The following is a 10676-nucleotide window of genomic DNA, read 5'->3' on the forward strand; positions in this document are numbered from 1 at the left end:
ACAGTGTGATACACACACACAGTGTGATACACACACACACACACAGTGACACACACACACACAGTGTGATACACACACACACACACGCACTGTGATACACGCACTGTGATACACGCAAACACACACAGTGTGACACACACACACGGTGATAGTGAGTGTGTAGGTGAGTGGTGAGTGAGTGGTGAGTGTGGTGAGTGGTGAGTGTGGTGAGTGAGTGGTGAGCGTGGTGAGTGTGGTGAGTGAGTGAATGGTGAGTGTGTGAGTGGTGAGCGTGGTGAGTGTGGTGAGTGTGAGTGGTGAGTGTGGTGAGTGAGTGGTGAGTGTGCAGGTGAGTGAGTGAGTGGTGAGTATCACCTGTACAGGATGCACCAGGCCCTGGTTGAGTGTCAATGTCTCGGTGAGTGAGTGAGTGGTGAGCCTGGTGAGTGTGGTGAGTGAGTGAGTGGTGAGTGTGGTGAGTGAGTGAGTTGTGAGTGAGCGTGGTGAGTGAGTGGTGAGTGTGGTGAGTGAGTGGTGAGTGAGTGGTGAGTGAGTGAGTTGTGAGTGAGCGTGGTGAGTGAGTGGTGAGTGTGGTGAGTGAGTGGTGAGTGAGTGAGTGGTGAGTGAGTGAGTGTGGTGAGTGAGTGAGTGGTGAGTGTGGTGAGTGAGTGGTGAGTGTGGTGAGTGAGTGGTGAGTGAGTGGTGAGTGAGTGAGTTGTGAGTGAGCGTGGTGAGTGAGTGGTGAGTGTGGTGAGTGAGTGAGTGTGGTGAGTGAGTGGTGAGTGAGTGAGTGGTGAGCATGGTGAGTGAGTGAGTGGAGAGTGTGGTGAGTGAGTGGTGAGTGAGTGGTGAGTATCACCTGTACAGGATGCACCAGGCCCTGGTTGAGTGTCAATGTCTCGGTGAGTGGTGAGTGAGTGAGTGGTGAGTGTGGTGAGTGAGTGGTGAGTGAGTGGTGAGTGAGTGAGTTGTGAGTGAGCGTGGTGAGTGAGTGGTGAGTGTGGTGAGTGAGTGGTGAGTGAGTGAGTGAGTGGTGAGTGAGTGAGTGTGGTGAGTGAGTGAGTGGTGAGTGAGTGAGTGGTGAGTGTGGTGAGTGAGTGGTGAGTGAGTGGTGAGTGAGTGAGTTGTGAGTGAGCGTGGTGAGTGAGTGGTGAGTGTGGTGAGTGAGTGGTGAGTGAGTGAGTGAGTGGTGAGCCTAGTGAGTGAGTGAGTGGTGAGTGTGGTGAGTGAGTGGTGAGTGAGTGGTGAGTGAGTGAGTTGTGAGTGAGCGTGGTGAGTGAGTGGTGAGTGTGGTGAGTGAGTGGTGAGTGAGTGAGTGGTGAGTGAGTGAGTGTGGTGAGTGAGTGAGTGGTGAGTGAGTGAGTGGTGAGTGTGGTGAGTGAGTGGTGAGTGAGTGGTGAGTGAGTGAGTTGTGAGTGAGCGTGGTGAGTGAGTGGTGAGTGTGGTGAGTGAGTGGTGAGTGAGTGAGTGAGTTGTGAGTGAGCGTGGTGAGTGAGTGGTGAGTGTGGTGAGTGAGTGGTGAGTGAGTGAGTGGTGAGTGAGTGAGTGTGGTGAGTGAGTGAGTGGTGAGTGAGTGAGTGGTGAGTGTGGTGAGTGAGTGGTGAGTGAGTGGTGAGTGAGTGAGTTGTGAGTGAGCGTGGTGAGTGAGTGGTGAGTGTGGTGAGTGAGTGGTGAGTGAGTGAGTGGTGAGTGAGTGAGTGAGTGGTGAGTGAGTGAGTGGTGAGTGAGTGAGTGAGTGGTGAGTGAGTGAGTGTGGTGAGTGAGTGAGTGGTGAGTGTGGTGAGTGAGTGAGTGAGTGGAGAGTGAGTGAGTTGTGAGTGAGCGTGGTGAGTGAGTGGTGAGTGTGGTGAGTGAGTGAGTGAGTTGTGAGTGAGCGTGGTGAGTGAGTGGTGAGTGTGGTGAGTGAGTGGTGAGTGAGTGAGTGGTGAGTGAGTGAGTGTGGTGAGTGAGTAAGTGGTGAGTGAGTGAGTGGTGAGTGTGGTGAGTGAGTGGTGAGTGAGTGGTGAGTGAGTGAGTTGTGAGTGAGCGTGGTGAGTGAGTGGTGAGTGTGGTGAGTGAGTGGTGAGTGAGTGAGTGGTGAGTGAGTGAGTGAGTGGTGAGTGAGTGAGTGTGGTGAGTGAGTGAGTGGTGAGTGTGGTGAGTGAGTGAGTGAGTGGAGAGTGTGGTGAGTGAGTGGTGAGTGAGTGGTGAGTGAGTGAGTGGTGAGTGAGTGGTGAGTGTGGTGTGTGAGTGGTGAGCGTGGTGAGTGTGGTGAGTGTGAGTGGTGAGTGTGGTGAGTGAGTGGTGAGTGTGGTGAGTGAGTGGTGAGTGAGTGGTGAGTATCACCTGTACAGGATGCACGAGGCCCTGGTTGAGTGTCAATGTCTCGGTGAGTGGTGAGTGAGTGAGTGGTGAGTGTGGTGAGTGAGTGAGTAAGTGGTGAGTGTGGTGAGTGAGTGAGTGGAGAGTGTGGTGAGTGAGTGGTGAGTGAGTGGTGAGTATCACCTGTACAGGATGCACGAAGCCCTGGTTGAGTGTCAATGTCTCGGTGAGTGGTGAGTGAGTGAGTGGTGAGTGTGGTGAGTGAGTGAGTAAGTGGTGAGTGTGGTGAGTGAGTGAGTGGTGAGTGAGTGGTGAGTGAGTGGTGAGTATCACCTGTACAGGATGCACGAGGCCCTGGTTGAGTGTGAGCCACACCACGTTCAGGGCAGAGTTCCGCACCTGCAAAGGCAAAGACAAAGGCACCCTGTGTAGCCTGCCACGAGGTGATGGGGCAAGTGCTGCAAGCTAGTAGTGTGTGAGTGAGTGAGTGAGTGGGTGAGTGAGTGAGTGGTGAGTGAGTGAGTGGATGAGTGAGTGAGTGAGTGAATGAATGAGTGGGTGAGTGAGTGAGTGAGTGGGTGAGTGAGTGAGTGAGTGGGTGAGTGAGTGAGTGGGTGAGTGAGTGAGTGGTGAGTGAGTGAGTGGGTGAGTGAGTGGTGAGTGAATGAGTGGTGAGTGAGTGGATGGGTGAGTGAGTGGTGAGTGAGTGAGTTGGTGATTGGGTGAGTGGGTGAGTGAGTGGGTGAGTGAGTGGTGAGTGAGTGAGTGGTGAGTGAGTGAGTAAGTGGGTTGGTGAGTGAGTGATGTGTGAGTAGTGAGTGAGTTGGTGAGTGAGTGAGTGGGTGGTTGGGTGAGTGAGTGAGTTGGTGAGTGAGTGAGTGGGTGAGTGAGTGGGTGAGTGAGTGGTGAGTGAGTGGGTAAGTGGTTTGGTGAGTGAGTGAGTGAGTGGGTGAGTGAGTGAGTGAGTGGTGAGTGAGTGGTGAGTGAGTGGTGAGTGAGTGGTGAGTGAGTGGTGAGTGAGTGGTGAGTGAGTGGTGAGTGAGTGGGTGAGTGAGTGGGTGAGTGAGTGGTGAGTGTGTGGTGAGTGAGTGGTGAGTGAGTGGTGAGTGAGTGGTGAGTGAGTGGGTGAGTGAGTGAGTGGTGAGTGAGTGGTGAGTGAGTGGTGAGTGAGTGGTGAGTGAGTGGGTGAGTGAGTGGGTGAGTGAGTGGTGAGTGTGTGGTGAGTGAGTGGTGAGTGAGTGGTGAGTGAGTGGTGAGTGAGTGGGTGAGTGAGTGGGTGAGTGAGTGGTGAGTGAGTGGTGAGTGAGTGGTGAGTGAGTGGGTGAGTGAGTGGTGAGTGTGTGGTGAGTGAGTGGTGAGTGAGTGGTGAGTGAGTGGTGAGTGAGTGGGTGAGTGAGTGGGTGAGTGAGTGGTGAGTGAGTGGTGAGTGAGTGGGTGAGTGAGTGAGTGAGTGAGTGAATGAATGAGTGGGTGAGTGAGTGAGTGGTGAGTGAGTGAGTGGGTGAGTGAGTGAGTGGTGAGTGAATGAGTGGTGAGTGGATGGGTGAGTGAGTGGTGAGTGAGTGAGTTGGTGATTGGGTGAGTGGGTGAGTGAGTGGGTGAGTGAGTGGTGAGTGAGTGAGTGGTGAGTGAGTGAGTAAGTGGGTTGGTGAGTGAGTGAGTGGGTGGTTGGGTGAGTGAGTTGGTGAGTGAGTGAGTGGGTGAGTGAGTGGGTGAGTGAGTGGTGAGTGAGTGGGTAAGTGGTTTGGTGAGTGAGTGAGTGAGTGGGTGAGTGAGTGAGTGGTGAGTGAGTGGTGAGTGAGTGGTGAGTGAGTGAGTGGTGAGTGAGTGGTGAGTGAGTGGTGAGTGAGTGGGTGAGTGAGTGGGTGAGTGAGTGGTGAGTGTGTGGTGAGTGAGTGGTGAGTGTGGTGAGTGAGTGGTGAGTGAGTGAGTGAGTGGGTGAGTGAGTGAGTGGTGAGTGAGTGAGTGGTGAGTGGATGGGTGAGTGAGTGGTGAGTGAGTGAGTTGGTGATTGGGTGAGTGGGTGAGTGAGTGGGTGAGTGAGTGGTGAGTGTGTGGTGAGTGAGTGGTGAGTGTGGTGAGTGAGTGGTGAGTGAGTGAGTGAGTGAGTGGGTGAGTGAGTGAGTGGTGAGTGAATGAGTGGTGAGTGGATGGGTGAGTGAGTGGTGAGTGAGTGAGTTGGTGATTGGGTGAGTGGGTGAGTGAGTGGGTGAGTGAGTGGTGAGTGAGTGAGTGGTGAGTGAGTGAGTAAGTGGGTTGGTGAGTGAGTGAGTGGGTGGTTGGGTGAGTGAGTTGGTGAGTGAGTGAGTGGGTGAGTGAGTGGGTGAGTGAGTGGTGAGTGAGTGGGTAAGTGGTTTGGTGAGTGAGTGAGTGAGTGGGTGAGTGAGTGAGTGAGTGAGTGGTGAGTGAGTGGTGAGTGAGTGGTGAGTGAGTGGTGAGTGAGTGGGTGAGTGAGTGGGTGAGTGAGTGGTGAGTGTGTGGTGAGTGAGTGGTGAGTGAGTGGTGAGTGAGTGGTGAGTGAGTGGGTGAGTGAGTGAGTGAGTGGTGAGTGAGTGGTGAGTGAGTGGTGAGTGAGTGGGTGAGTGAGTGGGTGAGTGAGTGGTGAGTGTGTGGTGAGTGAGTGGTGAGTGAGTGGTGAGTGAGTGGTGAGTGAGTGGTGAGTGAGTGGTGAGTGAGTGGGTGAGTGAGTGGTGAGTGTGTGGTGAGTGAGTGGTGAGTGAGTGGTGAGTGAGTGGGTGAGTGAGTGGGTGAGTGAGTGGTGAGTGTGTGGTGAGTGAGTGGTGAGTGAGTGGTGAGTGAGTGGTGAGTGAGTGGGTGAGTGAGTGGGTGAGTGAGTGGTGAGTGAGTGGTGAGTGAGTGGTGAGTGAGTGGTGAGTGAGTGGGTGAGTGAGTGGGTGAGTGAGTGGTGAGTGAGTGGTGAGTGAGTGGGTGAGTGAGTGGGTGAGTGAGTGGTGAGTGAGTGGTGAGTGAGTGGTGAGTGAGTGGGTGAGTGAGTGGGTGAGTGAGTGGTGAGTGAGTGGGTGAGTGAGTGGGTGAGTGAGTGGTGAGTGAGTGGGTAAGTGGGTTGGTGAGTGAGTGGTGAGTGAGTGGTGAGTGAGTGGGTGAGTGAGTGGTGAGTGAGTGGTGAGTGAGTGGTGAGTGAGTGGGTGAGTGAGTGGGTGAGTGAGTGGTGAGTGAGTGGGTGAGTGAGTGGGTGAGTGAGTGGTGAGTGAGTGGGTGAGTGAGTGAGTTGGTGAGTGGGTGAGTGAGTTGGTGAGTGAGTTAGTGAGTGAGTGGTGAGTGAGTTGGTGAGTGGGTGGGTGAATGAGTGGTGAGTGAGTGGGTGAGTGAGTGGTGAGTGAGTGGGTGAGTGAGTAGTGAGTGAGTTGGTGAGTGAGTGGGTGAGTGAGTGGGTAAGTGGGTTGGTGAGTGAGTGGTGAGTGAGTGGGTGAGTGAGTGAGTTGGTGAGTGGGTGAGTGAGTTGGTGAGTGAGTTAGTGAGTGAGTGGTGAGTGAGTTGGTGAGTGGGTGGGTGAATGAGTGTGTGACTGAGTGATTAACTGAGTGACTGATTGAGTGAGTGACTGATTGAGTGAATGTGTAGTGAGTGAGTGATTGAGTGAGCGAGTGAGTGAGTGAGTAGGTTGGTGGGTGAGTGAGCGAGTGAGTGAGCAAGCGAGCGAGTAGGTTGGTGAGCGGCGTGGTGAGCAGCGTGGTGAGTAGTTTGGTGAGCGGCGTGGTGAGTAGGTTGGTGAGCGGCGTGGTGAGTAGGTTGGTGAGCGGCGTGGTGAGCAGCGTGGTGAGTAGTTTGGTGAGCGGCGTGGTGAGTAGTTTGGTGAGCGGCGTGGTGAGTAGTTTGGTGAGCGGCGTGGTGAGTAGGTTGGTGAGCGGCGTGGTGAGTAGTTTGGTGAGCGGCGTGGTGAGTAGGTTGGTGAGCGGCGTGGTGAGTAGTTTGGTGAGCGGCGTGGTGAGTAGTTTGGTGAGCGGCGTGGTGAGTAGGTTGGTGAGCGGCGTGGTGAGTAGTTTGGTGAGCGGCGTGGTGCGTAGGTTGGTGAGCGGCGTGGTGAGCAGCGTGGTGAGTAGTTTGGTGAGCGGCGTGGTGAGTAGTTTGGTGAGCGGCGTGGTGAGTAGGTTGGTGAGCGGCGTGGTGAGTAGTTTGGTGAGCGGCGTGGTGAGTAGTTTGGTGAGCGGCGTGGTGAGTAGGTTGGTGAGCGGCGTGGTGAGTAGTTTGGTGAGCGGCGTGGTGCGTAGGTTGGTGAGCGGCGTGGTGAGCAGCGTGGTGAGTAGTTTGGTGAGCGGCGTGGTGCGTAGGTTGGTGAGCGGCGTGGTGAGTAGGTTGGTGAGCGGCGTGGTGAGCGGCGTGGTGAGTAGTTTGGTGAGCAGCGTGGTGAGTAGGTTGGTGAGCGGCGTGGTGAGTAGTTTGGTGAGCGGCGTGGTGAGTAGGTTGGTGAGCAGCGTGGTGAGTAGTTTGGTGAGCGGCGTGGTGAGCAGTTTGGTGAGCAGCGTGGTGAGTAGGTTGGTGAGCGGCGTGGTGAGTAGTTTGGTGAGCGGCGTGGTGAGTAGGTTGGTGAGCAGCGTGGTGAGTAGTTTGGTGAGCGGCGTGGTGAGTAGGTTGGTGAGCGGCGTGGTGAGTAGTTTGGTGAGCGGCGTGGTGAGTAGCGTGGTGAGTAGTTTGGTGAGCGGCGTGGTGAGCGGCGTGGTGAGTAGGTTGGTGAGCGGCGTGGTGAGCGGCGTGGTGAGTAGTTTGGTGAGCGGCGTGGTGAGTAGTTTGGTGAGCGGCGTGGTGAGTAGTTTGGTGAGCGGCGTGGTGAGTAGTTTGGTGAGCGGCGTGGTGAGCAGCGTGGTGAGTAGTTTGGTGAGCAGCGTGGTGAGCAGCGTGGAGTAGTTTGGTGAGCGGCGTGGTGAGTAGGTTGGTGAGCGGCGTGGTGAGTAGTTTGGTGAGCGGCGTGGTGAGCGGCGTGGTGAGTAGTTTGGTGAGCGGCGTGGTGAGCAGCGTGGTGAGCAGCGTGGTGAGTAGTTTGGTGAGCGGCGTGGTGAGCGGCGTGGTGAGTAGTTTGGTGAGCGGCGTGGTGAGCAGCGTGGTGAGTAGGTTGGTGAGCGGCGTGGTGAGCAGCGTGGTGAGTAGGTTGGTGAGCGGCGTGGTGAGCGGCGTGGTGAGTAGGTTGGTGAGCGGCGTGGTGAGCGGCGTGGTGAGTAGTTTGGTGAGCGGCGTGGTGAGTAGTTTGGTGAGCGGCGTGGTGAGTAGGTTGGTGAGCAGCGTGGTGAGTAGGTTGGTGAGCAGCGTGGTGAGTAGGTTGGTGAGCGGCGTGGTGAGTAGGTTGGTGAGCGGCGTGGTGAGCGGCGTGGTGAGCGGCGTGGTGAGTAGTTTGGTGAGCGGCGTGGTGAGCAGCGTGGTGAGCGGCGTGGTGAGTAGTTTGGTGAGCGGCGTGGTGAGTAGGTTGGTGAGCAGCGTGGTGAGCGGCGTGGTGAGTAGTTTGGTGAGCGGCGTGGTGCGTTACCACGGCGTGGCAGTACAAGAAGCTCTCCAGCACGTTCTTGAGGTAGAGCTGCATGATGGAGCTGCTCATGCCGGAGGAGACGTCTCCCATCTCCTTGAGGTCTTCCTGCTTTGCTACCCTCATCCCTGGGGAGACACGGGGAACACACACTCACCACTACGCTCACCACTACGCTCACCACTACGCTCACCACTAGTACACTCACCACTACGCTCACCACTACACTCACCACTACGCTCACCACTAGTACGCTCACCACTAGTACGCTCACCACTAGTACACTCACCACTAGTACACTCACCACTACGCTCACCACTACGCTCACCACACTCACCACTACACTCACCACTACGCTCACCACTACGCTCACCACTACACTCACCACTAGTACACTCACCACTACGCTCACCACTACGCTCACCACTACGCTCACCACTTAGCTCACCACCACGCTCACCACCACGCTCACCACCACGCTCACCACCACGCTCACCACCACGCTCACCACCACGCTCACCACTACACTCACCACTACGCTCACCACTACGCTCACCACTACGCTCACCACACTCACCACTACGCTCACCACCACGCTCACCACTACGCTCACCACTAGTACACTCACCACTACACTCACCACTACGCTCACCACTACGCTCACCACTACGCTCACCACTACGCTCACCACTAGTACACTCACCACTACACTCACCACTAGTACACTCACCACTAGTACACTCACCACTAGTACACTCACCACTACGCTCACCACTACGCTCACCACCACGCTCACCACCACGCTCACCACCACGCTCACCACCACGCTCACCACCACGCTCACCACCACGCTCACCACCACGCTCACCACTAGTACACTCACCACTACGCTCACCACTACGCTCACCACTACGCTCACCACTACGCTCACCACTAGTACACTCACCACTTAGCTCACCACTACGCTCACCACTACACTCACCACTACGCTCACCACTACACTCACCACTACGCTCACCACTACGCTCACCACTACACTCACCACTAGTACACTCACCACTACACTCACCACTACACTCACCACTACACTCACCACTACGCTCACCACTACACTCACCACTACGCTCACCACTAGTACTCACCACTTAGCTCACCACCACGCTCACCACACTCACCACCACACTCACCATTACACTCACCACTACACTCACCACTACACTCACCACTAGTACACTCACCACTAGTACACTCACCACTTAGCTCACCACCACGCTCACCACACTCACCACTACACTCACCACTACACTCACCACTAGTACACTCACCACTTAGCTCACCACCACGCTCACCACACTCACCACTACACTCACCACTACGCTCACCACTACGCTCACCACTAGTACACTCACCACTTAGCTTACCACCATGCTCACCACACTCACCACTACACTCACCACTACACTCACCACTAGTACACTCACCACTTAGCTCACCACCACGCTCACCACACTCACCACTACACTCACCACTACACTCACCACTACGCTCACCACTAGTACACTCACCACTAGTACACTCACCACTTAGCTCACCACCACGCTCACCACACTCACCACTACACTCACCACTACACTCACCACTAGTACACTCACCACTTAGCTCACCACCACGCTCACCACACTCACCACTACACTCACCACTACGCTCACCACTACACTCACCACTAGTACACTCACCACTTAGCTCACCACCACGCTCACCACACTCACCACTACACTCACCATTACACTCACCACTACACTCACCACTACGCTCACCACTAGTACACTCACCACTTAGCTCACCACCACGCTCACCACACTCACCACTACACTCACCACTACACTCACCACTACGCTCACCACTACACTCACCACTACACTCACCACTAGTACACTCACCACTTAGCTCACCACCACGCTCACCACACTCACCACTACACTCACCATTACACTCACCACTACACTCACCACTACACTCACCACTACACTCACCACTGCACTCACCACTTAGCTCACCACTACACTCCTGCTTAGCAACCCTCATCCCTGGGCACACACGGGGAATGATACACTCACCACTGCACTCACCACTGCACTCACCACTAGTACACTCACCACTGCACTCACCACTGCACTCACCACTGCACTCACCACCACACTCACCACTAGTACACTCACCACTAGTACACTCACCACTAGTACACTCACCACTAGTACACTCACCACTAGTACACTCACCACTAGTACACTCACCACCACACTCACCACCACACTCACCACCACACTCACCACCACACTCACCACCACACTCACCACCACGCTCACCACTTAGCTCACCACCACGCTCACCACACTCACCACTTAGCTCACCACCACGCTCACCACACTCACCACGCTCACCACCACGCTCACCACCACGCTCACCACCACGCTCACCACCACGCTCACCACCACACTCACCACCACACTCACCACCACCACACTCACCACACTCACCACCACACTCACCACCACACTCACCACCACACTCACCACTAGTACACTCACCACTACCCTCACCACACTCACCACCACGCTCACCACCACGCTCACCACCACACTCACCACACTCACCACCACACTCACCACCACCACACTCACCACACTCACCACCACACTCACCACCACACTCACCACCACACCACTCACCACTACCCTCACCACACTCACCACTACGCTCATCACTACGCTCACCACACTCACCACCACACTCACCACCACACTCACCACCACACTCACCACCACACTCACCACTACACTCACCACTACACTCACCACTACACTCACCACTACACTCCTGCTTAGCAACCCTCATCCCTGGGCACACACGGGGAAGGATACGT

General features: G+C 55.6%; 1 pseudogene across 1 annotated transcript in view; it reads right to left on the minus strand.

Moving 5' to 3' along the window:
* LOC144955590 (nipped-B-like protein A pseudogene) overlaps positions 1-7879 on the minus strand; it is a 12143-nt pseudogene extending 4264 nt beyond the window's left edge. The window contains exons 1-2 of the transcript XR_013641727.1: positions 7757-7879; positions 2614-2679 (exon numbers count right to left, since the gene is read on the minus strand). The product of XR_013641727.1 is annotated as a nipped-B-like protein A pseudogene (transcript). The remainder of the gene's footprint in view (positions 1-2613; positions 2680-7756) is intronic.
* Positions 7880-10676: the final 2797 nt, after the last annotated feature.

This window comes from Lampetra fluviatilis, unplaced genomic scaffold (assembly GCF_964198595.1).
Source record: "Lampetra fluviatilis unplaced genomic scaffold, kcLamFluv1.1 SCAFFOLD_1454, whole genome shotgun sequence".
Taxonomy (NCBI): Eukaryota; Metazoa; Chordata; class Hyperoartia; order Petromyzontiformes; family Petromyzontidae; genus Lampetra; species Lampetra fluviatilis.